Raw genomic sequence first — 24,868 nt, forward strand, 5'->3', positions numbered from 1 at the left:
AATCTAGCTGAGGAGGTGGATTTACAATGAAGCATGTTGAAAAATGTGTAATCTAGTCTTAACTTCTCTAAAGAGACTCAAGAGACTGTTTGCCTTTGCAATATAAAATGTTGTTTTTCTTTTCCTGCAGTTTTCCCCAATTTTCTTTTCTTAATTTGAGAAGTAAGAACCCTATCCATATAACAAAATTACACATTTTATCACGAGAAAAAAAATCAAGCTGTTCACATAGCTCTTACTTTAAAAAATGTACTTCACAAAACTTTTTTTTTTAAACTTAGAGAATGGATCCACTGAATGCTCATGTATGGGTACAATTGATAACTCAGTGTTTTGAGAATCTTCATCTGCCATTGGAAATTAAAATTCCTGCCTTACTATTATTCTTTGCTTAACTGAGTTTTGCCCATTCCTTACTGCCTGATTTGAATTTTTTTTTCCTTGTCTTCTAGTTGCTAGATACCCCTTCTTTCACTCAGTGCCCTTAGAACAAATGTCTTAGTCTCCTGGTCTGACATTTTACCTGTGCTTATTTATCCACATCTTGTTGTTTAAAATTCATCACAAATAGACATCTCACTTTCCCTTTTCTCAGCATACAGCATATAATTCAGACATGTGTCGAATGTTTACTTCGTATATATCTAATATTTTTTAGTTCTACATATTCAAATTTCATTATAAAATTTTTACATATTCTAGTTATGTAATTTTAATTAATTTATTAATTTAACCTCTGAGTCTGTCATTTTAAAAAGTCTCAGACACAGAAAGTACATTGGCAGTTGCCAACAGCTGGGGTACTTGAGGAAAAAGTTATGAGTCTTTTTTTTAATTTGAGGGTAGTGATGAAATATTTTAAACTATTTGTGGCAATGATAATATAACTTTGTGACTATGCTAAAGACTATTGAATTATACATTTTAAGTGAGAAAATTGTATGGTATGTGAAATACCATCAACAAAGCTATTATTAAAAATATATAATAAAGGCTAAGCAATAAGATATAAGTAAAAGAGGTGAGTTAGCTTCAATATTTTGATTTTGATGTTGATAGGTCTGTCTACAAAACCTATAAAAACTTACATAACAGAAAAGAAAGTTTGAAGACAGGAAAATCTTTATGAAAACCTCTTTTCTCCTTGATATATTTGTATATGTATATGTATATATATACATATATACATACACACACATACATACATATGTATATATATGAATATATAAAGAATGCCAAGTTTTGTCTGTTTTCAGGCAGATTTTATTTCTCAGTTCCAATTCATTTTCCTGGCCAGGAAGGGGAATTTTTGAAAAATTGGTTTCTCACTGGAAATGAAAGGTATGACATGGGCATGATTTAAAACATGTTTTAGAAATGAGGTGGTCTGTGTGTTCATAACAACCACAACGGCCTTCTCTGTTTTAAGCATATTTCTAGTTTGTCAACCTAGGAGCTTAGTCCCCAGTGGACAGACTAGTGAGGATTAATAATAATCCCTCTGGAGACCAAGTAAATAAATTGTCAAAAAAAATCTGAGGTGCGTATTTTGCCAATCATACATGTCCTTTTTTATAATGCTTTCTGGCAGAAAATTCAAGGTGCTTTGTGAGTGTTTTCTTATTACTCATGACCCAGCTACAAACTCTTGATGGATAAATATCTGTAAAGTTTACAAGGTTGGAGGAAACAACATTGAGAAAGGACAAACAGTAAGTACAAACAAGAAATCATCTCAACTTCAGTGTTTTCATGTGGATGGATGGTATTACTAGTGTTAGCACTGCGGTTTCCATTACTCAGTTAACTAATTCAGGCTGATACTATGTAGGCACTGGAGATAGAGCCAGCCATGAATGAGACAGATCAGTTCTGTGCTAGAGTTTACCTTTTAGGAGACATGAAGAGAGAAGGACAATAAACAAGTAAAATAAACAAATGGACTAGAGAAGCCTGGTAGTGAGGAGCCATAATGGGTTAGTTGAAAGGATTTGGTTTAGACCAAGATTAAAACCAACCCTCAGGGGGTTCATTTCTTGGATCATAAAAGCAACTTGACACTTAGGAACTATTGATCTTGCTACAAAAATGTCAACAAATTGTTGTAGAGTTCTTGATAAGCAGAGGACTCTATACATATGCATAGCGCTGTACAGGGTGGACAGCACCCTAAGGTGTATGCATTAATAGAATGACTTGATTTTGTGTTTGTCAGAGGGGAAGGTACTGAACTCAGCAATGCAGTCACCATGGGGCCTGCTGAGCAGCTATTTAGCTTGTCAGCAAAGCCCATTCAGTTAGGAAAGCCTATTTCAATAACGTACTCATTATTACCCTGTGTACATGTATGATTACAAGAAGGGTGTGACTCTTCTTGTGACTCTACATCGTGTACAACCATAGAAATTAAAACTTGTACCCCATTTGTGGACAATGAATCAAAATGCAGTCTGTAAAAATAAAAATAAATAAAAAATAAATAACATACTCATCTCTCTGGTCTTGCTAGGTAAAATACGCTCATTTTTCCTGTAGTCTGAAAACTTGTTGTTGTTGTTCTTCTTCTTATTATTATTAAACATCCATTATCTGTTAATCTTCACATTGCAGGTGCAGCCAGGGTGGCCATAATGTGATCTTTTTAGTCTGTTGTACTGTTGGGAAACAGAAGGACAATGATGGCTTGTGAACTTAAAAAGTGAATTTATTTTTGTGCCTGAGTAGTCTTGAGGTTTTGGTTAACTTCAAGTGACTATGGTGACTTTCTATTGTACTTATCAGTAGTGATTGAGTGGAGAGGACACAAATCTATGGGCTTAGTTAAAATTTGGTCCAAAGGTAAGAGGTTGGCCTATAACAGTTTAATCCCAGCAGAGTCCCTCCTAGCAACACTCCCACCAGGTGGACAAAAGGAAACTTATGAAAGGAAGCTGTCAAATAAATGTCTAGAAGCATCAACTTGTAGGTTAGAAACAGAATGCTTTCTTGAATTTATCATCCAGTTTACTTTCACTTAGGAGGAAAGTATAATGTCTTCACTTTTTTGGGTGTTATTTTCCATTTTTTTTTCTGTATCTTGCTTTTTATTTAAAAAAAAAATAAAATGTCATTTGAAAGTGAGCAAATCAAGGACATGAGTAGTCAGATCCCACTCAGTAAATTAAGTTTTCAGATTACTGATTTTATGAAATACTATGTTTAAGTTACAAAGCAGTTTTGTAGGTTGAAATATATGGGATTGTCATTTTTTTAGGCAAAAAAAAGTAGAATATTAATGATTTTGTATGGTGCAAGTTAATTGTTAATCAAATGAACCAAGGTAGGTTAAGACAGATCCTTTCGAAAATTGACTTAATAGAGACAAATAAATCAACAAATTGAAATCTTAGTTGTATTTAGAGTAAAAATAAGTAAGTTTCTTTCTCTGTGGAAGTTTAGAAAATAAGAATAGCATATTCCTAGGGAATTCAAGAGGGAAAACTTAGAGAATAGGTGAATATGAATCATTTCATATTTGATTTTTTTATTTCTAATGAGCTCAGTTTTTGCTGGTAAGAAGGTAGCACTATGCTTTGTAAAGGACTGATTCCTGTGTATTCATTTGGTTGATCTTAAGAAATTTTTAAAAAAATTTATCCATTTGTTCTGTTACTTGTGGAAATGTTACTAGATACTGAGTGAGATAGAGATTGTGATAACTAAGGTAAATTCACTGTGAAGCTAAAATATGCTTAGATAATATAACCAGAGTAGTTAGTAAGTTAGGTACTGAATTTGGTGATGAAGCTTTGATAGACTTAAGTAAAGAGATCTCTGCATGGCCAGCTAGAACTGGTTCATCCCTGTCTCCCCCAGGGCAGGCCTTTGTACACACTGATACTCAGTGCACATTGAGTTGAGCTAAATATTAAAGAGGGATTTTATAGAGCACACAAGAGACAAGACATTGCTCAATAAAAGAGAGCCTGCGATATACTCAAAAGGTAAAATGAGCACAATAATCATTTGAAATGTAAAAATGGTTTTCTCTAGCAAATTAAATAGAAACCAGTTGATCTGAATCTCATCACAGTCTTGCACTCCTAAAGTGTTAATTGGCATCTTAGGTTGTCTGAAGGTTTGTGGAATAAATAGTGCCTGCATTGAAACCCCACCAAAGGCATGCAGTGTGAAAAACTTAAACAGAGTTGGTATTTTATAGTTCTTGGTGCTGTCAAAAGGCACCAAGCAAATAATTCTTAGTTTGGTTACAGATGCTTTTTAGTTCTGCTTATTACTGGCATAACATATGTGAACCTGATCTTCCTTGGCACTTCCCCTTGCAGTTAAGTAGTCCTGGCTTTTGCTCATTCTCCTTTTTCTCTAACGTAGTTTTAACTAGGTACTGAAATGTACTAAAATGATATGTAAGCACTGTCTTTAATTAATCATGCTTACAGCTAGCATCTGGAAAGTATAACAGAACATCTGCTTTGCATAGAGCCACCTAAGGATTATTAAAATCTGGCATTTTAAGTCTTTTTATAGTGTAAGTATCATGTGTTAGCCACACTGAAATACAAAAGATTTGAAAGGAAATTAAGCAAAATGGCAACAGTTCAGTACTTTAAAAGAAACAACCATGACATAAGGTTAAGTTTTATATTTTCCAATTAAAGGAATTTTTTTTTTTTTTTGGTTTGCTTGGTTGGGGGTGGGAAGGGTGCAGGAGTAGTGGTTGGCAGTTAGAGAGTTATAAATTGATGATGATCATCTGCAGAGTAAATGCAATACACTGTACACTTCAAAAAAAAATAGGCACTAAAGGAAGACAGGCAGCATTAACTTCTAGTTAGAAACATTTTCCAATCTTTGAATTACATTTTAGATCATCTTGGACTCCAGATTTAATTTAAGGGCATGTGATTTTTAAATGTGCTAGTGGCAATGTCCACTTCACAAATGTGCATTTCTGCCTTATACTGTATTATTCTTGTTTAATATAGTCCGTTAAAAAGTGCAGTTCTAGTAAATGTTACCATTATGGATTTTTTCCTTACTTTTATTCTGGGCCTACAACTATCAGTGACACAAAGGACGAATGTTCTTGATCTGTCCCCCTTCACATCACCTCCGCTCCCAGCCACCTCCACATCATTGTATTTATTAGCGACTTTTTTTTTTCAATTAGGTGTGTACACGTTTATGTCTTTGTTATGAAAGTCACAAGGATTTAAAATATTCCCTGTGTGGTCTTTTAGAATTGTACAGAGTACATGGAATAATACTTATATTTTATTAATGATGAAAGAAATTTTGCTAATGACCAAAACACACTGATCACATGAGCATTGACTTGGCTATTATTGGACCAAAAGATCCACAGTTGTTTGGTGTGATTTTCTAGCAGCTGAACTAAAGAGTTAGTTAATATGTTGGCTTGGTATCATTAGTTCATTCTATTTCATAGATGCAGACTAATTTCCCTTCTCTGTTCATCAACTTTGAAAATATCTGCACTGCTTACAATAAACTCATCTGTACTAAATAATTAGAGAAGATGGTATGCAGATAATGGTTGAAGAATGGCATTCCCCACAGGAAGAGAGATCAACTTCAGAATACAGGAATTGCAAATGTCTTTTTTCAAACAGCAACCATCATCGTAGCATGAATAGCAGCTAATGCTTAGCTCCTGCAGTGTGCCAGGTACTCATCCAAGGGCATGTTTCACGTCACTGTCCTGAGTCAAGTGCACTACTCTCCTTACTTTGTAGGTGATAAACCAAGACTTAGTGAGGTTAAGTGACTTGCTCAAGGTCACATAGCTAGTAGGTCACAGTATGTAAGCTGCTCCAATATTGTAAGTACAAGACATCACAGGGACTTATTTATATTGGATTTTTAAAAATACATACTCATTTAAATATTAGGGAAAAAAAAGAAAAAAAAACCTCAACAATCAGAAATTTCAGCATGCAATTGAATTAGGCTTAGAGCAGAAGCCAGGGTAGAATTCGAAGAATATGTAGAAGATCCTACCTGATCTGGGACTCTGGATGTGAATCCTACCCTCAAGTCATTTGAAAAATGAGTTGTTTGAAACTCATTTTTCAGGCTTAAAATTTGTTTTGACACTACCCTACTTAGTTCACAAAGCAATAAGTCTGCTATATGTTTAAAATCAGAAGAAGAAAGAAAAAGAGGGAGTATAGAGTTAATATGCCTTTTGATCTTACTCTTTTCAAAATACGAACTTGATGTGTTGGATATTTGGGCATATTTGTTTTTGTCACACTGAGAAGAGAAAAGCTGGCTGGCTGAAATTATGTTTCAGTTTTTGAAGAAAAATATTTCATTCTGCTGCATATGGATTTCCAGTTTTCCCATCACCATTTGTTGAAGAGGCTATCTTTTCTCCATTGTATGTTTTTGGCACCTTTGTCTAGTATGAGATAACTGTATTTATGTGGGTTTGTCTCTGTGTCTTCTATTCTGTGCTATTGGTCTACATGTCTATTTTTGTACTAATACCACGCTGTTCTTGTTACTACAACTCTATAGTACAGTTTAGGATCTGGTATTGTGATACCTCCTGCTTCATTCTTCTTGCTAAGGATTGCATTGACTATTCTGGGTCTCTTATTTTTTCAAATGAATTTCATGATTGCTTTTTATATTTCTATGAAGAATGACATTGGGATTTTAATAGCAATTTCATTGAATCTGTATAGCGCCTTTGGTAGTATAACCATTTTGACAATATTAATTCTGCCTATCCAAGAACACGGGAGATCTTTCCATCTTCTAAGGTCTTCTTCAATTTCTTTCTTTAGTGTTCTGTAGTTTTCATTGTAGAGGTCTTTCACCTCTTTTGTTGAACTGATTCACAAGCACTCTAATTTTTAGGCTATTGTGAATGGGGTAGTTTCCTAATTTTTCTTTCAGAAGATTCATCACTGATGTATAGAAATGCATTTGATTTATGAATGTTGATTTTATAATCCAATGTAGCAATATAAAGTTAAACCCCTATCTTGTATCCTGCACAAAACTAAACGCAAAGTGGATCAAGGACCTAGGAACTAGACCAGAGACCCTGCCCCTAACAGAAGAAAAAATAGGCCCAAATCTTCACCATGTCCACCTAGGATCTGAGTTCCTTAACAAGACTCTTAAAGCACAAGAAATAAAATCAAGAATCAATAAATGGGATGAATTCAAACTAAAAAGCTTCTTCTCAACAAAGGAAACAATCAATAATGTAAAGAGAGAGACTACAGAATTGGAGAAAATCTTTACCACACACACATCAAATGCAGTACAAACCTCCGGGATATACAAAGACTCAAAAACCTTAAAACCAAAAAAAAAAAAAAAAAAAAAAAAAAAACCAAAAATGCCAAAGATCCCAATCAATAAATGGAGTAAGGAATTGAACAAACACTTAACAGAAGATATATAATTGATCAACAAATATATGAAAAAATGTTCAACATCTCTAGCAATTAGAGAAATACAAATCGAAACTACTATAAGATTTCAAGAATATAGCAATATAATGAGGTAGACATCATCACCCTATGTACATGTATGATTACACTAATGGTGTGGATCTATATCATGCAGAACCATAGAAATGAAAAGTTATACCCCATTTGTGTACAATGAATTAAAATGCAGTCTATAAAAATAAATAAAAACAAAAAACAAAACAAAGAATACAGGCGATAATAAATGTTGGTGAGGATGTGAGGAAAAAGATACACTTATACAGGGCTGGTGGGACTGCAATTGGTGCAACCACTCTGGAAAACAGTATGGAAATTCCTTAGAAAAACTTGGAATGGAACCACCATTTGATCCAGTTATCACAGTCCTCAGTTTATATCCAAAGAACTTAAAGCCAGCATACTACAGTGACACAGCCACATCAATGTTTATAGCAGCTCGACTCACAACAGCTAAACTACGGAGCCAACCTAGATGCCCTTCAACAGAGAATGGGTAAAGAAAATGTGTTATATATACACCATGGAATATTACTCAGCCTTAAAGAAGAATGAAATTATGGCATTTTCAGATAAATGGATGGAGTTAGAGAATATCATGCTAAATGAAATAAGCCAATCCCAAAAAACCAAAGACCAAATTTTTTCTGATATGTGGATGCTTATCCATAATTGGGGGGCTGCACTGGGGAAGTATAGAGGAACTTTGGACTGGGCAGAGGGGAGTGAGGGGAAGGGAATGGGTGTGAGAGTAGGAAGAATGGTGGAATGAGACAGAAATTATTATCCTATGTACATGTATGATTACACAAACGGACTGACTCTGCATCATGTACAGCCAGAGAAATGAGAAGTTTGGCTCGATTTGTGTACAAATGAGTTGAAATACATTCTGCTGTCATGTATGACTAATTAGAACAAATAAAAAAAGGAAAAATATTTCAATGAACTTAGAATTACTTCCAATAGTCATTTTGCCCAGTTAGTGACATAGTTAATTTCTGATTTCCAGTGAATTCTTTTCTGGTTTCCATTTTATTAGGCAGAAGGAAATCCTGAGATTTGAAGAGAGATTGAGCACGTTCACAAGCAACCTGTCACTATGAGCTCCACCAGTGTCATTGAGCATTTGGGTTCAGTGGCACGTAAGGAAGACCCCAAATGAGAGTGGCTTGTGCAATTTAGAAGTTTATTTTCTCTCACAGAATAGTATGAAGGTTAATGGTACAGGGCTGCATGGCTACTCAACCCCAAACAAGAATCAGGTTGCTTCTTTATTACTCTACATTTATAACATGGGAGCACTTGCCTTCTGGTTTAAGATGGCACCATCACATCTATCTTGCAGGAAGCAGAATGAAGAAAGTGGAAGAAGAGTCACAAATCCTCCCTTTAAGCTTAAAATGAAATGTTTTCCCCCTGAAGTTTTTGCTTTGACCTCTTATAGTGTTGGGTGTCTCCAAATAGAGAAAACCAATTATAACAGAGTTTGGTGACATGGTTGGTAATGAATCTTACCGAAGGAAATAAAATTTATTGAGTATTTATTATATTTTAGGCATGTGTGGATGCTTTCCTGTATTTTAACTCATAATATTCATTGTTGTTCCATATAGAATCCATGTTGATTACCTATCAAAATTTTACAATACATGAAATACATTTAATATTAAAATGATACTACACATAATTTTTATCATTTTGGTACTCATGCTTCATTTGGTCAATAGTAACATTATTTTATTAGTTTAATATTCTATCAATTAACAGATTTTTTTTAAGTGTTAGTATGTTGAACAATTCAGTTTTATTTTCTTGGTTCTTCTAGTTTTCTTGGCTTTTAGTTCTCTCACAAAAAGCTTCCTAAAATGCAGGTCTCCACTTGAAACTTTAGGATCATTTTCCATTGCCTAAAAGATAAAACTGCTGATATGATTATAATTTCTCCTGCACTTTGGTTCCTAATTCTCTGTTGCAACCATCAGCTTTTCATCACTGTAATGAAATACCTGAGGTAGCTAACTTTATGAAGAAAAGATGTCTCTTTAGATTATAGTTTTGAAATTTTGACATTTCAAATTGGGTAATCCCATTGATTTAGTTTCTAGGGAAGATGGCTGGTGGCATCATGTCATGGCTGGAGAGTGGGAACAAACATTCACATCTCCAGCTAGGAAGGAGAGAGAAAGGGAGAAAGAGAAAGGCTTGCTCCTTCAATGCCAAACCTCTTAGGAGAACAACTTTAATCCCTTTCAAAGACATGCCCCAAGGGACTGAAGGTTTTCCCGTTAGGCCCATCTCTTAAAGGTTCTCCAACCTCCTAATGCTACCATCATTCTGGGGGACCAAGCTGTACCCTGGGCAGCAGGAACCAGAATCAAAGCACAACACCTGCCCTACTTCATTTTTATCCCTGAAGCTGCTTTCTTACCATACCTCCCTGTGTACCTCGGCCAAATTCCAAGTAGTTCTCTGCACTTCTGAGAACAAGCCAAGACACTTTATGTTTTGATATTTGCCTACTCTGATCCCTTTTCCTGGAAGCCTTTCTTAACCATAAGCCCAGAATTAAAAAACATAGTTTGCTGGGATAAAATCTGGTGCAAGATAACTCTGGTATAGAAATACATTTGAAAACAATCAGTTTGGGCACTAGTTTTTTATATCAACCTTGGAAACTTGCAGAGCAGATTCTCAATCCTCTATGTCTTTCAGCATGTTTTAATTCTATTTTTAAAAGTTCACCTCTTTTTCCTGCTTAAAATATTCTAATTTATTATTATTTTTGAAACACAAAATGTAAAATATATCATGACTTTTTTAAGGCAAAGTTTGGAGAAAAATAATCAAGTCACTTGATTTCTATTAATATTAAAAATTTCTATTAATATCCTAAATTTGGGACAAGCTTTTGATTCTGCTATAAATACCACCCCCCCAACATCTTCTCCCTACCTTTAGTTGTCCATCAATTCTCCAATTAAAAATCAGTATTCTTGAGAGGAACTTCTTGACACCTTTCTTAAATTTTTTTCTAGATGTTATTTTTCTTTATGTCATCTATCACAATTTATAATTATTATATATTTGAGAGGTGTGTGCAGTGTGGAGACAAAGTAGGTGAGTTCAGATTCTAGCTCTGTCCCTAAATAGGCTGTAAGACCTTGACCTCTTAATTAACTTCTTTGTTCCCCAGCTTCTTCATGGGTAAAATGGGACTCAAATTCATAATGACTTCATTGTATTGTAAGGATTAAGAAAATATATTTAAGTAGTTTGCAGAGTGACCTGGCACATAATAAACAAACAGATTTTTATCTAGTTTTTGTGTTTAATTATTGAACATTTATCTTTCTCATTAAACTATAAGCTCCATGTGGGTGGACTACTGCACTTGGCAGATAATAATCATTTGTTGAATGAATGAGATAATAGTTGAATATATTTGAAAAGAGTTTAATATATTCAACCACGTAAACATTTTTGTTATTTCAATTAGGCCCTACACTTAGTACTTTCAATTGTTGGATTTCATGTTTAAAGAAATCTTATGAAAATACATTTTATTGGAAATTACACATTGATTAAAATTAGTCAAAATGTGAATGTTAACTTTCTGATGCAATTAGAAAAGTAGTTATCTGTGTTGAATTTCAGTCTAGATTTTCTTTATACCATGTTGAGAGGTTTATGACAAAAATATCTTATTGAATCAATTGACCCTTTATCCTATATGTTTCAAAATCTTTCCATAGATCATTTGGAATTTGTCTTTGGTTTTTGACAAAAGAATATGTTGACATTCATTGAAATGCTGGCTGTGATATGGAATTGATATTTGAATTCTTATATTGAATTTGTCACAAAAAAGAATATATATTTTAACAATGTTAATTGAGCTTTCTGTCATAGTCACTGTTGTGGAAGTGTGTCAAACAGCTTTTGTATATTTTTATTAGAAAAAATGCAATAGATATTTTACACTTACTCAAGAGAGTACAAAGTGCCTATTCCTAAAGTGATATATATATATATATGTATGTATATATATATATACATATATATATATATGGCTATCCATATATCTATATCTATATGCATTTGTATAATTTCCACATAAAAGTGAAAGTAGCATTTTTTGAGCCTTCTCTCATTTTCTGTATGATTCAAATAGAAACAATGAAGTACTTGTATTATTATGTAGACTATATGCCACTTAATGAATACTCAACTTTCATTCTCATTTTATTGTTCTTCTAAGTAGTTATTTTCACATTAAGTTAAGCTTTATTTTTCTGTATGATGTATATCATTTTAAAAATAAACCACACAGAATTTGAATCAGTATCACATGGACAATTTATATTACATCACAAACTGAATTTTATGCCAAATCTGATCTATACAAGCTGCAACTATGTTCAGCCAGTATTTGGTCTAGTTTGAATTTAATACCCAGCTGGCCTAAATCTGACAGACTTAATTTTATTAATTCAAGAAAGTTTGCTCTGTTTTCCATATGTGCCAGAAATTAATCATGGTTCATTGAGAAGACTGAAGGAAAGATTGCTGAATAAACCTTTATTAAGCATAGAAATGAATGGCCACAGTGATAGGAACTGATACATTAAATGTCACTGATTTTATACTGATAAAAGTATCTAGTGAAAACATTTTTACACTCCTTGCAATTTATTATTGTTTAAACAGCAGGACATAATTAGAAGAAAGTGTGCTGTGTTCATTCATAGTGTAAAAAAATCCGTGGATTGGTTTGAATTATCTGAATAGTTCACATATGGCAATGCCCACGTTAATTACATAATGGCTGAGTTATCAAATTGGTTTTCACTTACAGGTCTTGACTTGTCTTCAGATAGGTCCAGTCTTAGCTCAGGCTTCCATTATAAAATGCCTGGATTGAGTGACTTGAACAACACAAATCAGTCTTATTGCAGTTCTGGAGGCTGGAAGTCCAAGATCAAGGGCTGGTCGGGTTGGTGTCCTCTGGGATCTCTCTCTGTGGCTTACAGATGGGTGCACTTGCGCTGCCTCTTTACATGGCGGACCCTTTGTATATGTGAGTCCCTGGTACTTATTTGTGGGTTGAAATTTCCTTCTCTTATAATAAACACGAGGTAGATTGCACTAGGGCTCACCCAAAGGGCTAGTTTTAACCTAATCATCTTATTAAAGACCTTATCTCCAGATAGAGTCACATTCTGAAGTACTGAGTATTAGAATGAATAATGGAGGAAAAGAAATTTAGCCATTAGCACCCAGAGATGTTTGTTTCCCAATACTGAAACTTTGAGTCACTAATAATAATAAAAGCTGCAATCTAACAGCTTTTCCCAACACATGACCAGCATCTTCTCAGAATCCTAAGCTATACCAGCAGTTTCCCTTCAAACAGCTACTTCTCGTGTGTTTGAAGTTAGATTAGAGATGCCAGGAGTAGGTATGATTTCTTGCCAAGGTAACAGATGAAACAAAGACAAAGTCAATTACTTTCTTAAAAACTTTGAATAAATCCCTTTCTCCCCAGCTATTCTGCAAAGGCTCTAGAGTCCACATTTCCTCATCCCTCATATACCTAGTACGTAGCCCAGTGCCAGACATGGTGTAGGTATTAATAAATAGTATTTGTTTACCAAATAATTAATTAATGATTTTTCTAATGTATAATTATAAATCATAAAACAAGGATAGAATCATCTTCAAAACTGGCCAAAAAGCTATTATACATATGATTGATTGGAGGTTTTTCTTGTTGTTTTACTTATCTATGCAGACCTGAATTTTTTCTTTTGATTGACACATAGTAATTGTATATATGTGTACTATGTGACAGTTCTATGCATGTAAACAATGTGTAATGATGAAATCATGATAATCTGCACTTCTGTTGCCTTAAACATTTATCATTTCTTTGTGCTGTAGTCTTTGAATTTCTGTCTTATAGTTCTTTACAGAATATATAATAAATTCTTGTAAATTATTGTCACCCTATTATATGGTAAAACGCTAGAATTTGTTCCTTCCAACTATTTTGGTACTCATTATTCAACCTATCTCTATTCTTATTCCCCACTGTTCCTAGTTTCCAGGAATCATTATTTTACTCTCTTCAATGAGATTAACATTTTTCGCTTCAATATACGTGTGAGAACCTATAGGATTTTATTTCTGTCCCCATATTAATTCATTTAACATAATGCTGAAGGCTTTTTTTAAGTTTATACATATATTCATGTGTGAAAGAAATATGGAAGTTATTGTATCAAAATGGAGTTGCTTATGTCAACCCCAACCAAAAAAAGTAAATTCAGCCAGGATATTATGAAGGAAGGGTCCTTATGCCCCAGTGTCTGATGGTAACTATCACAAGAGACTCTGGAGTCAGCTTCTACAGAGGCCACCTCAGCCTTATCCAAAAAATATTTCTCTGTGGACATCTCTGCCCAGTAGCTCTGTTCAAATTGGGACTGACACCACTCTTGTTATTACTCACTGGGGTCAAAGCTTATACTTTCAAAATATCTAATATGATCCTCCTCATTTTTATCTTTAAAAACTTTCCTTTGCCTCATTCCCCTTGAATATGTCCATAGTTTACGGTATTCCCAATGCTGTTCCCAAATAGAGGTTATTCTTAGAAGGATCTCTGATCTTTTTAAAATTTAGGTTGACATACGTCTAAGTGATATCAACTGATGTGAGCTTTGAATCTATAGGACTTAAAAACTTGCTAATTTTGGCTATATTTGTTTCCATCTGGTAAATTACGCCTCTAAAATTCTCCTCACTCATGACTTGAACAACTCTATGGTTTTTCTGAGTCAATTTTCCAGCTTGTTGTAGAGGTATAGATGTAGATGTGGTTAGTAATATAGGCAATTTACATACTTCTGTGAAGATATGGTTACATTTTGATAAGGAGGCTGTGAAACGGCCACGGGATTAGTGAGGTGTAAGAACAATACAAGCTCAGAGAAAGCATGAACAGGAGTCTTAGCCACTTTATGAACACCCAAGTTAAAAAAAATGTCTTAGGTAGTGTACATGAAGAAATTTAGAATGTGATTAAAAATGCTAATTCAGTTGATATTTTCTGTAGAAATCATAGAGTGGACAGAAAAGAGTTAGGAAAAATAAAATCCATAGAATGAGATGTTGACAAGTGTTTTCAGTGCACTGCATGGAAAAGTGTCAGTTTTCCCCACAAATGTATTCATGTGATGGAAGTAGTGCGTAAAGCTAGAAAAACACTGGCATTTGTTTTCTGGGGCTCCCTAATAAAACACCACTTTAATATCTTGTAGTTCTTAAGCCTCAAAGCCAGAGATCCAGGTATCAGCAGGCTTGGTTCCTCCTGATTCCTCAGTCACTGGCCGGCAGATGCCTGTCCCTACGTGTTCTTTCCTTTGTGTATAAACCTGGTGTTTCTCTGTGTCACCAAATTTCCTTGTCTTATAAATGACATTAATTTTAATGCAGTCACCTGTTCAAAGGCCCTGTCTTCCCATAAAGCCACAAGTTGAGGCAATGCAAGTTAGAACTTCAACATATGCACTTGTGGGGGACACAATTCAGTCCATAATAGAGTCTTTAACATAACGGATCTGCTTGATTTCATGCTAACAAATGACTTTGTCTTTGTAAACTGACTTTCTGGATATATATTTTTTTCTTACTGAGGTAGATCAGGTTGATCAAACGTCCTTGAACCACACTCTGAATATCCACTTTCTTGCTGACACTGATACTTCACAGGTACTTCCAACTTGACATGCCCTCAGTTGGTGTCTTTAATGACTCCCTAAAACTTGTATTCCTCCTGTGTTGTCTATCTTTTTTTCTGGATGCCACCCATATATCTATTTGCTCAGACCTGGATCTTAACCTGCAGATTCTCTTTTCTTTACCACCTCCTTTTCTATCATAAATTTTATTGACTCTGCTTCCATAATCCCTTGCAAATCTCTTCTCTGTCCATTTTCATTTCAATGCTTTGGTTAGGACCTTCATCTTGTTTTCTGTGATAACCTCTATTTGATTTCCAACCAATACATTCCATCCTTAAAATGCAACCAGTGGAGATTTTCCTTAAAATATAGGTCTGAGGCTGGAGTCATGGCTGTGTGGTAGAGCACTTGCCTAGCACGTGTGAGGCACTGGGTTTGATTCTCAGCACCACATATAAATAAATAAAATAAAAAGTCCATTGACAACTAAAAAAAAATAAAAAAAACTATAAGTCTGGTCATTTTATTCTTTTCTTTGACTTCTTCCCTGTCTCCAGTTACCAGAAGTCAGCCCTACTCAGGAGGCTCACAGGGCCTCCGTTTACACTCCTGATCCTTTTTCTGTCCTGATCCCCAAATACAACATCTGCTCTAGCCAGAGTATGTTACCTGAATCTACCACTGAGGTTTCCTTCTTTAGAGCTGAGGCTATGATTTTTATCTCTTGCTAAAGTGTCCTTCTCTCCTCTTGCTCTTTTTCTTGCGGTGGTACTGACTCAATGAACTTGTATCCACGTAACTGTTGACATTTTACCACCTTCTCCAAAGATGCCTTTTCCTGTTTTCCCTGGAGACTTACATACACCACCTAACATTGCGCCACTTTACAAGGTTGCCGCAATTTGCTTTTTTGTTGATCTCTCTCTCCTCTGAGAGCCCCTCAAAGAAGATCCAGTTTCCTGGTAATCTGTTAATCTTTATCTTTCTAGTGAATTCAATGGAATTAAGAGTATTACCCCTGGAGTCTGACTGCCTGGGTTTTACTTTACTCCAACATATTGTCTTGGGAAGTTTAGACTTGACCCAAAGTAAACAATAAATACTAGTGTACTAATTTTTTATTGACCAAGTAGGAAATTAGTTAATTAATTTGTGGTACTGGGAATTGAACCCAGGGCCTTGTACAGACTAAGAAATCATGCCACCACTGAACACCATTTCAACCTGGAAATTAATACATTTTAAAGAGAAAGAAAAGTTTATACTTTTCTGAATGGTGTAAATATATCACCAAGAGGTAGCAAAATGAAAACTCTTTAGTTTTCTTTCTTAAAAATTATAGAAAATTAGGAAGAAGGTCTTAGGTTATTGAGGTTGTGTCCTTCATACTTTACCGTCTTAATTTTGCATTGAGTTTGCCTTAGATCTCTTTTTTAAGAGAATCATATTGACATATTGTTTAGGGCAAAGGAGTAAACTACAAGTCCCACTTTGTGCTTAAACATGATATAGTGAGGATAAGAGAGTTTGTGATCTTAGAGAAAAGCCTGAAAGCACTATCACTTAAGTGCCTCCTATCTACTAGCATTTACAATGTATTCTTGGAATTATTCCTAAACATCATTATATGATCATTATAAACATCAATTAAGAAGATATATAATCTTTGCTATCAAATTTTTGGCATCAGATTTCATTATTTATTTTGAAGAAAATATTCAAAGTACTTTCTCCATTCTTCTTTTTTTCCTTCAAAAGAAAAAAATATGTTTTTAAGTCTTTGGATCTTTATTAATTTCTTTATGTTAGAAATTCTACCCTTTTCTTTTCATAAGCCAGAATGAAATGAATAATGTAAACATTATGAAAATAAGATCTAATAGGCATTTGATACATTTTTCAGAAGATATCACATATTATTTATCTTTGAAATATTGATGTCATAATCTATAAGTCACACAAATAAGAATTGTTTCAGATTGTTTTTGATGAAGAGGAATTTCAAATTACCAAAGCAAATCAACTGAATCCTTATATCGGTAGTTGAATTTAGATCTCAGAATATTGTTCATTTCTGTACTTTGGATTCATGTTACAGATCATAAATCAAATTTTCTCTAATCCTGTAAGTGTCAAACAATTCTGTGAAAATAAGCCAAATACTTCCCTCTTTTACATAATGGGATGTGACTTCAGATAAACATTGAAGAACATAGATAGGAAAGAATGTTTCATTAAAAGAATACAAAAGAGTTGAACATGTTATATTTTCATAAATTTACTTAAGCTCAGAAAGTAGAATAGAGCCAAAAGCAAGGCATAAAACCCTCTTCACAAATAATAACAAACATATTTTCAAAAAATAGCCCCAAGGCATGCCCTTTTCTTTCCATAATAAAAATGCAGCATTAAAAATAGTACAACAAAAATAAGGAATCACTTACAAACATGAATGCGAATAAAAAAATGAACTCTCTCAATTTATATATATATATATATATATATATATATATATATATACACACATAGACTCTAGTTCTCAGGCAACCTTATATGAAAAGACACACCTCTGACATGCAGATGATAATATAACTATATATCTAAATTAATTTTACTTTTAAAATTAAAGTTACATATATATATTTTTTAAATGACTCATCCATGCTCATGAGTTTGAATTAAAACCTAGGGTTAAACATTACTTTAAATTAAATACATAAGCATGCCCTCAGATAATCTGCATGTTTATTTGCATATGCAAAAGTCTACACATGCATGCCTAATTATGCTCTGAGATTTGGCATTTTCATATAGTTGGATTAACATATTTTGGAAGAAAGATACTGTAGACCATTTTCAAAATTCTATTACATGCTTCCCTGTAAGAAATTGAAATATTAAAAATATTTATGTTTTTGATTTTATCTCATTAAAATAATGCACCATTAAGAAAGATAACAAATAGACCAAGAAATATTTTGGGACTTTTGTTCCTCCCAGTCTAAAAATAGAAAAGAGACAGGCTAGTGATGGAATATAGAATGCAATAAAACATAACTCCTGCCAGTGTTTTCCAACCAAAGTTCTTTCAGGAGGTAAATATGAATTGGGACTAAAGAAATTAATATTCCTACTTATTTAGACCCTCAGAAGGTTTTGGGTAAGATTTTCACTTCAAAATTGTTGTAAAACAAGACAAAACTAAGTTGCTGGTGGATTTAAGAAAATGTTTGCTTTCAATGTAGAACTGACTAAAAGATAGGAATAAATGTCATAGATAATGGAAAATGTATGTAAATGTGTGAATCAAATATCTCTTAAGGGGTATATTAAGCACAAAGGAGTTAAATTGAAGGGAATTTACTAAAATATCAGTCATCCAAACAAAAAACCCCATAATACCTGTGAAAGGGAGCATCAGAAAACTATAACAATAGTAAAGAATAACTATACATTGTTAGACCTGCATTCTAAATATTTATTGCTTAAAAATTGGCATGATGCACTTCTCACTAGTTTCTCACTGGGTTATCAGCTAATTTTCTTCTTCCTCTGCCTGTGACAAGTCAGAAGCCCACAGGACATTTACTCTGATTTTCCATTTTTGTTTCTGTTTCCCACTAGGGGTGAACTCTTGGAAGAAAGGGACAGTGCCTGATTGACATCTGGCACACCTTGGGCAGCCCACAGAACATAAGAGCACACATAACTGCAAAACTTCACTGAAAAAGAAAATGAAACCCATCCATAGCTTGCTTCTCATTGAGTCACATGGTGAGCATTATTTCCTCATGATGGAAAGCTGCTTTTCCTGTAGTTCATTGTATAAGATATACAGATTATTTCCATTTATTTTATATTTCAGGAGTAGCGTGTCTTCTGATAATTTCAAAAGTTTGGGACGTCTAGGCGTAGGCTTTAATAAAGTCATCTGTGCTGTCTTGAAAGGGACAGCCTGAGAAAGAGCCCTTTCTGCTCAGGATACTCTGGGTACTGGCCAAAAGTAGGAGGCTGACAGATAAGTCTGGAGGTAGAAGAGAGGAGCCTTGAGACCTTATCTTCACCTCCCCAAGGTCAACTGCAAAAGTGTCAGGGAAGGAAAGAAACTGGAACTGTGTCAGAAAAACAGTGTCATGAAATCTGTGAATATTCAGGTTTAATTTTTTCAGCTAGTCACAAACTAAACATAAGTCATAATCTAAAATTAAGCTCAAAATAGGGGAAGCAAATAAATACCATAAGACATATTATATTAAATGATTTCTTTAGTCAATTTTAAAATCTTTGCTTACTGTAAACTCATTGAGGACTGAAATGTAATACATAATATAATGTATTTCAGCTTTTTATCCTGTACCCTAGCATCAAAATCAGCACGTAAGAAGGTATCACTATACACTCATTGAATTACTGAATAAATTAATTTTTTAAAATGTTAAAACTAAGAGAGTATATCATATAGGCAATCCTTAACCTGTATCCAAGTTGAACTCCCTGCTGCTTGAAATTCTTTGACAAGTGATTAGAAGATTGCCAAAAAAAAAAAAAAAAAAAAAAAAAAACCAAAAGAATTAGTAAATTTTTTTTTCAGAATTTTCCATGGAAACATGTTATACACAGTGACTAGCAAGTACCCCAAATACTAATTTACCAGAAATGTAACAAGCAGAGAACTTGTTAAGCATGGCTTATAACATTTCTTTAGGATAATGCAAATTGTTTTTATTACAATGATGCTGACCATGACTTAAATTCCTCTTGAAGTAGAATTTTGATTTTATCTATATATGTATAAGCAGACATTAAAAAAAAAGTTCAGCATCATTAGCCATTAGTGAAATGCACATTGAAACAAAATGTAATATCAAACCAAACCCATCAGAAATGACTGACATTACAAAGAAAAAAAGCATCAATACCAAATACAGATGAAGATGTGGAGAGAGCATATCCTCTTGTGTTCTTGTGGAAATATAAAAGGACAACCATTCTGGAAAAGAATGTGGAAGCTTCTTATGCAGATACAATAAATTTCTCTTAGTCATGCATTATAAGATGGAAGAAATAAATTTAAAAGACTCAGTTAAATCATAAGGAACAAGATACCGAAGTGTTATTTACAATTATAATGTATCTTAAAATTTGTACTGCTAATTTGTGTTTTACTCCAAGAGACAATCAACGCTTTATCAATCAAACTCTTTGGAATAATAAATAATAGAAACCCTAAATAATCCTGAAACCCAAACCAACAGTAGATGGTGATTGTACAAAATTACTCATGCCCTTGAGAGAATAGAGTATGTGGAAGTTGCATCTGGCGTTTTCTCCATGAGCCACTGGTGAGAAATAATTTTGGAAGGAGGCAGTTTAAAGAGCAAAGAAGGAATTCCCTTAACAGAGTTAGGTCCTAACCAGATGGAATGGCTACCTCACATAGCTTATGTGGGGGGATGTTCCATGAGTATTTTTACATTCCTTTGCTCACTATGACATTTGTTAGGTGATGACCAGATGAAATAATCTGGAGTTAGACCAATTGTTGAAAGCAAGTTGTTATGTACACATTTTATGGTGGGAGACAGGGTCATGGTGGAAAAAAGAATAATACTTAGATGCAGCAGGGTGGAATATTTAGAGAAGTGAGTGATTTAGATTTTCCCACTTCTGATAGAGCTGGATGTACTTAAACTGTGTAATTCTGAGCATCTGGAAGTACTACTACCAAGCTGATCCTATCTAGACAAAAGTTAAGGCTATCTAGCCATATATACTATATTCCGTGGCCAATATCCAACCCCATAGCTTACTAAATGAAGACTCAGGTACAGAAAGCTCCTATCTATACCACAGCATATATTTTAACTGGGCTTTCTGAAAACACAGTGTGATTAATGTACTCACAGACTGGGAGCAGGAGGGAGGAGAGTCCCATCCCAGGAAAGATGATATTGGGAAACACTTAGGCCAAGAAGATGTTCAATAGGCCATGTTCTACTTGCTATCTTCAGAAGAGACTATTAAACAATTATTTTTATTGAGTATTATATTTAATTATCATTTTGGTAACTACTAGAATTTCTATAAGGCCGAAACGTGGTGTCCACTAAGAACATGTTCTGAATCCCTATCTCCATTCTTCCACATGCTCTCAATCACAATGCTAAAACGGAGTACAAAAATCAAGCTTCACTCTCAAGGATTTCAGCACCATAAATGGTTTGCACAGCCCTGTGGGTCATTGACTCTCTTAATTTATTGAAAGCCGGAGTGCATTTAATAATTGCTGGACATTCGAAGCCAAGGCTAGTCATCATTGGTTATTTACTTCTCTGTCCCTCTACAGCCAGGGAGAAAGCCAGATTCCCATAGCTGCTCCCCACGCCCCTCCCCCTCCAAATGGGGAGAGAGAGTGTGTGCCAGAGCAGATTTTGTGCAGCTCTCCCTGCTTCGGAACTGCCAGTTTTCATAAGTACAGAATCAGAACTAATACATCATCCTTGAACTTTAAATTTCTGATGTGCCTTGACATTTAGAGTAGCCTAGGAACCAGAGGGATAAGGAAACAGGGATTCTACTTCTTTAAAGATTTATGCTGTATTTTCCATCCCCCTTTGCCATTCCAGAGCAGCTTGCTGGCTTCGGTCCATCTGAGGCACAAAAGGGAGAAACCTAGGGTGGTCTCGCAGCGCGTTAGAGGAAGGGCAGGCATATGTGTATTGAGACCATCCTGACATTAGAGACATTCTATATTTATCTAGGAAAGGAAGAATGGTGATTCATTTCCAAATGTTAAAGTGGCGATGTGGGGAATTGGGTGAAATTTTGAGTGATCAGAAGGAATGAAATGCTTAAGGTCTGAGAACAGGGAGGAGGGCACTTGTTCAGTTCTCATTTCTAGCAGAAGCTGTCGTCTTCCCAATGAGCTTTTGCTCAATTTTTGAATTGAACTTGAATTTTTAGTTTGTTTGTAACAAGCAGTGAGGGACTTGGGTTCTAATCAGAGCATCAGATATCACTGAGAATCAGTAGAATGGCAGCTGTGTCTACATGGTTCCAAATATCAGTGTGGATCTTAAGGAAAAGGGGGAAAGAATATACAAAGAATGGTAGAAACTTTGCTCTTTTAAACTCAAGTAGCTATGCTAGACAGATGTGTGAGAAGCGAATGTCTTAGTAAAATAATCAGTTGCCTCAATGCTAAGGATGAACTGTTAGATACTCAACTCTGTGTGTTAAAAATACACCTAGGGATCCAGGAACAAGGCTTATCTTTCTGTTTTATTAAAGAAGCTGCTATCATTTTGTTAACAACACTCTGGATTGCTTGGGCCACCCAGAAGTAAGACCCTCCAATCTTTCTTGTCTGTGGGGAACTCCCCTAGGATAAGAATAGACCTATTTCATCTATTATCTTTCTGAGAACAGACAACCAAAGACTTAACTTACCATATTAAGGTGCATTTGGAAGACTTATTTTTCAATAAGGAATACCTATTAAAATATTTAAAATTTAAAGTATTAAATAGCTAAAATGGCAAATAGTTATGAAACATGTATTTCTTTTCCCATGTTGAGAATACTTTTTAATGAAAATATACCATAATTTGAGTTTGTTTCTGAATTCTCTTCCTGAAGGTAATATGGAAAGGAAGGTATCTCATAGGTCTGCCTATATTTCTCCGTTTTCCACTTCTATCGCCTGGTGCATCTCAACTAAAGAGAATTCAGATTTTATATATGGGTATAACCAATCGTAATGCTAATCTTGCAATTTTATAGCTGGAGATGTCTTTAGCACAATCGTTGGACCCAAACTATCAGATTTGAATCGTGCTTTAGGCACTAAACTCTATATCCACCCTCAGACCAATGATATAACTTCTGCTTCTCACCTGTAGAATGGAGATAATAACAGTACCTACCTCACAGGGTTGGTTTGGAGGAGTAAATCAGTTAATTCACAGAGAGCACTTAGAACATATTAAAGCTGTCACAAAGCAAACACTAAGATGTTAGTTCTTAATTTTAGTTAAGGGTGTCACTTAGTAGTTGAGAAAGCAACAAGTGAAGTTAATACTAGTAAACTTTATATTGGAATATGACTTATTTCACCCCTTTACCTTGTAGATGATTTATGTCCTGTCAGTTTTCTTATAGCTATCTTTTTGCCAATTTTTGCCAATGTTCCCTTGAGAGATGCATATGCCCAGAACCCTGAAATATCATATTCTGATACATTTTAATCTCAATCCTGTAACAGTCTGCAACTTGGCTATTACAAGAAACCCAAACACCCCTGAAAAAGTCATCATTTGGGGTTAACTAATTTAGGATTTCATGTCCATTTGATAGTTACACACAAAAAACTATACAAAGTAGAGTCTAATTTCTCTCCTTTTTGTTGCATAATTTATCTTGCCATCCTTTTCAGGGAATCTAATCCTGCTAAGATGATCTGGGAAGATTCTATGTTACTTTGTAAATGTGTAGGCTCATGAAGTACAATATTCATAATGGTAGAAATATTATCATTAGCAACATCTAGCTTTGATTTCTGTTCTTATATTTTTGTTTTACTCTTAATTATTTTCAGTTCCCACCCCCCCCAAAAAAAAGTAGGTCAAAACTAGAATATGTGATTTTTTTTCTTGTTTCTCTCACCCACACCACTGAACCATTGACTAATAAACTTTTCAAGTGGCCGATTTTGAAAGGAAGGAAAGTGCTTATTATAATTGTTGGAATGAGCAGTCGGCACTTTTAATCTGAGAGTGGAGTTCCAAGAACCACACAGAAGCTCCCAAGAACCCTGGCTGCACTGTCAGACACCTATCTTTAAATTGCCTCCTGCCAGATGATGACCGTGGCCCTGTCACCCTCTCCAGCCCCATAAGTCTCATTCACACTCCTTCTAATTGGCAGGCTCCCACTCTGGGCACCTCTGTGGCCCTTGTAACATTTTTTAGGCAGATAAGTTGACACCGTACATTTGGCTGGGAGCCTGCTACTGTGGGATTTCTTAACATCCGCCCTCGGTGATCATGTCAGTTCACATACCCTTGAAGTTCCAGCTTCAACATTTTTGCAAATCACATTCCAGGGCAGAGAGATGTGCTTGCTTCAGTGTGTAGGACAGACTCTCACCTGTTCAAAGAAGGAGGATTTGGTGACTGGAGAGAGGAAGGGTGAAAAGGTGTTTTGCATGGGCAGGAGGAAGAGGGGGGAGACGGTTCATATCAGCTTTTGAGGTCTGAGGAAGCTTAGAGTGTGTGGCGTTTGGTTTCCGACACGAAGGTGGCAGCCTGCTCACGAAACCTGATAACAGCTTTTGTGACCTTCAGGTCTGGAAACCGTTTCACTGATTGAAGTCATATAAGTTCAGCTAAATTTGAATGTGTTGTAAATATTTATCTGGCAGCCTGACATATAGTTGTTCCTGAAATTATGGGGTAGAGTCTTATCTTTCCTAGTATATAATTTTTGAAATGCTTTTCTGGATGGTGTTTAAGATGATAAATATAACTTAGTTATTGTTTTATGCTAAGGTTTTTCAGGCTGCAAGCCTATTTGAAAGAATAGAGGGTGTTCTCTAGCAATTTTGTTTTCCTAAATATATTGGCGACTGCA

The sequence above is a fragment of the Sciurus carolinensis genome, chromosome 1 (assembly GCF_902686445.1).
Source record: "Sciurus carolinensis chromosome 1, mSciCar1.2, whole genome shotgun sequence".
NCBI classification, from domain to species: domain Eukaryota; kingdom Metazoa; phylum Chordata; class Mammalia; order Rodentia; family Sciuridae; genus Sciurus; species Sciurus carolinensis.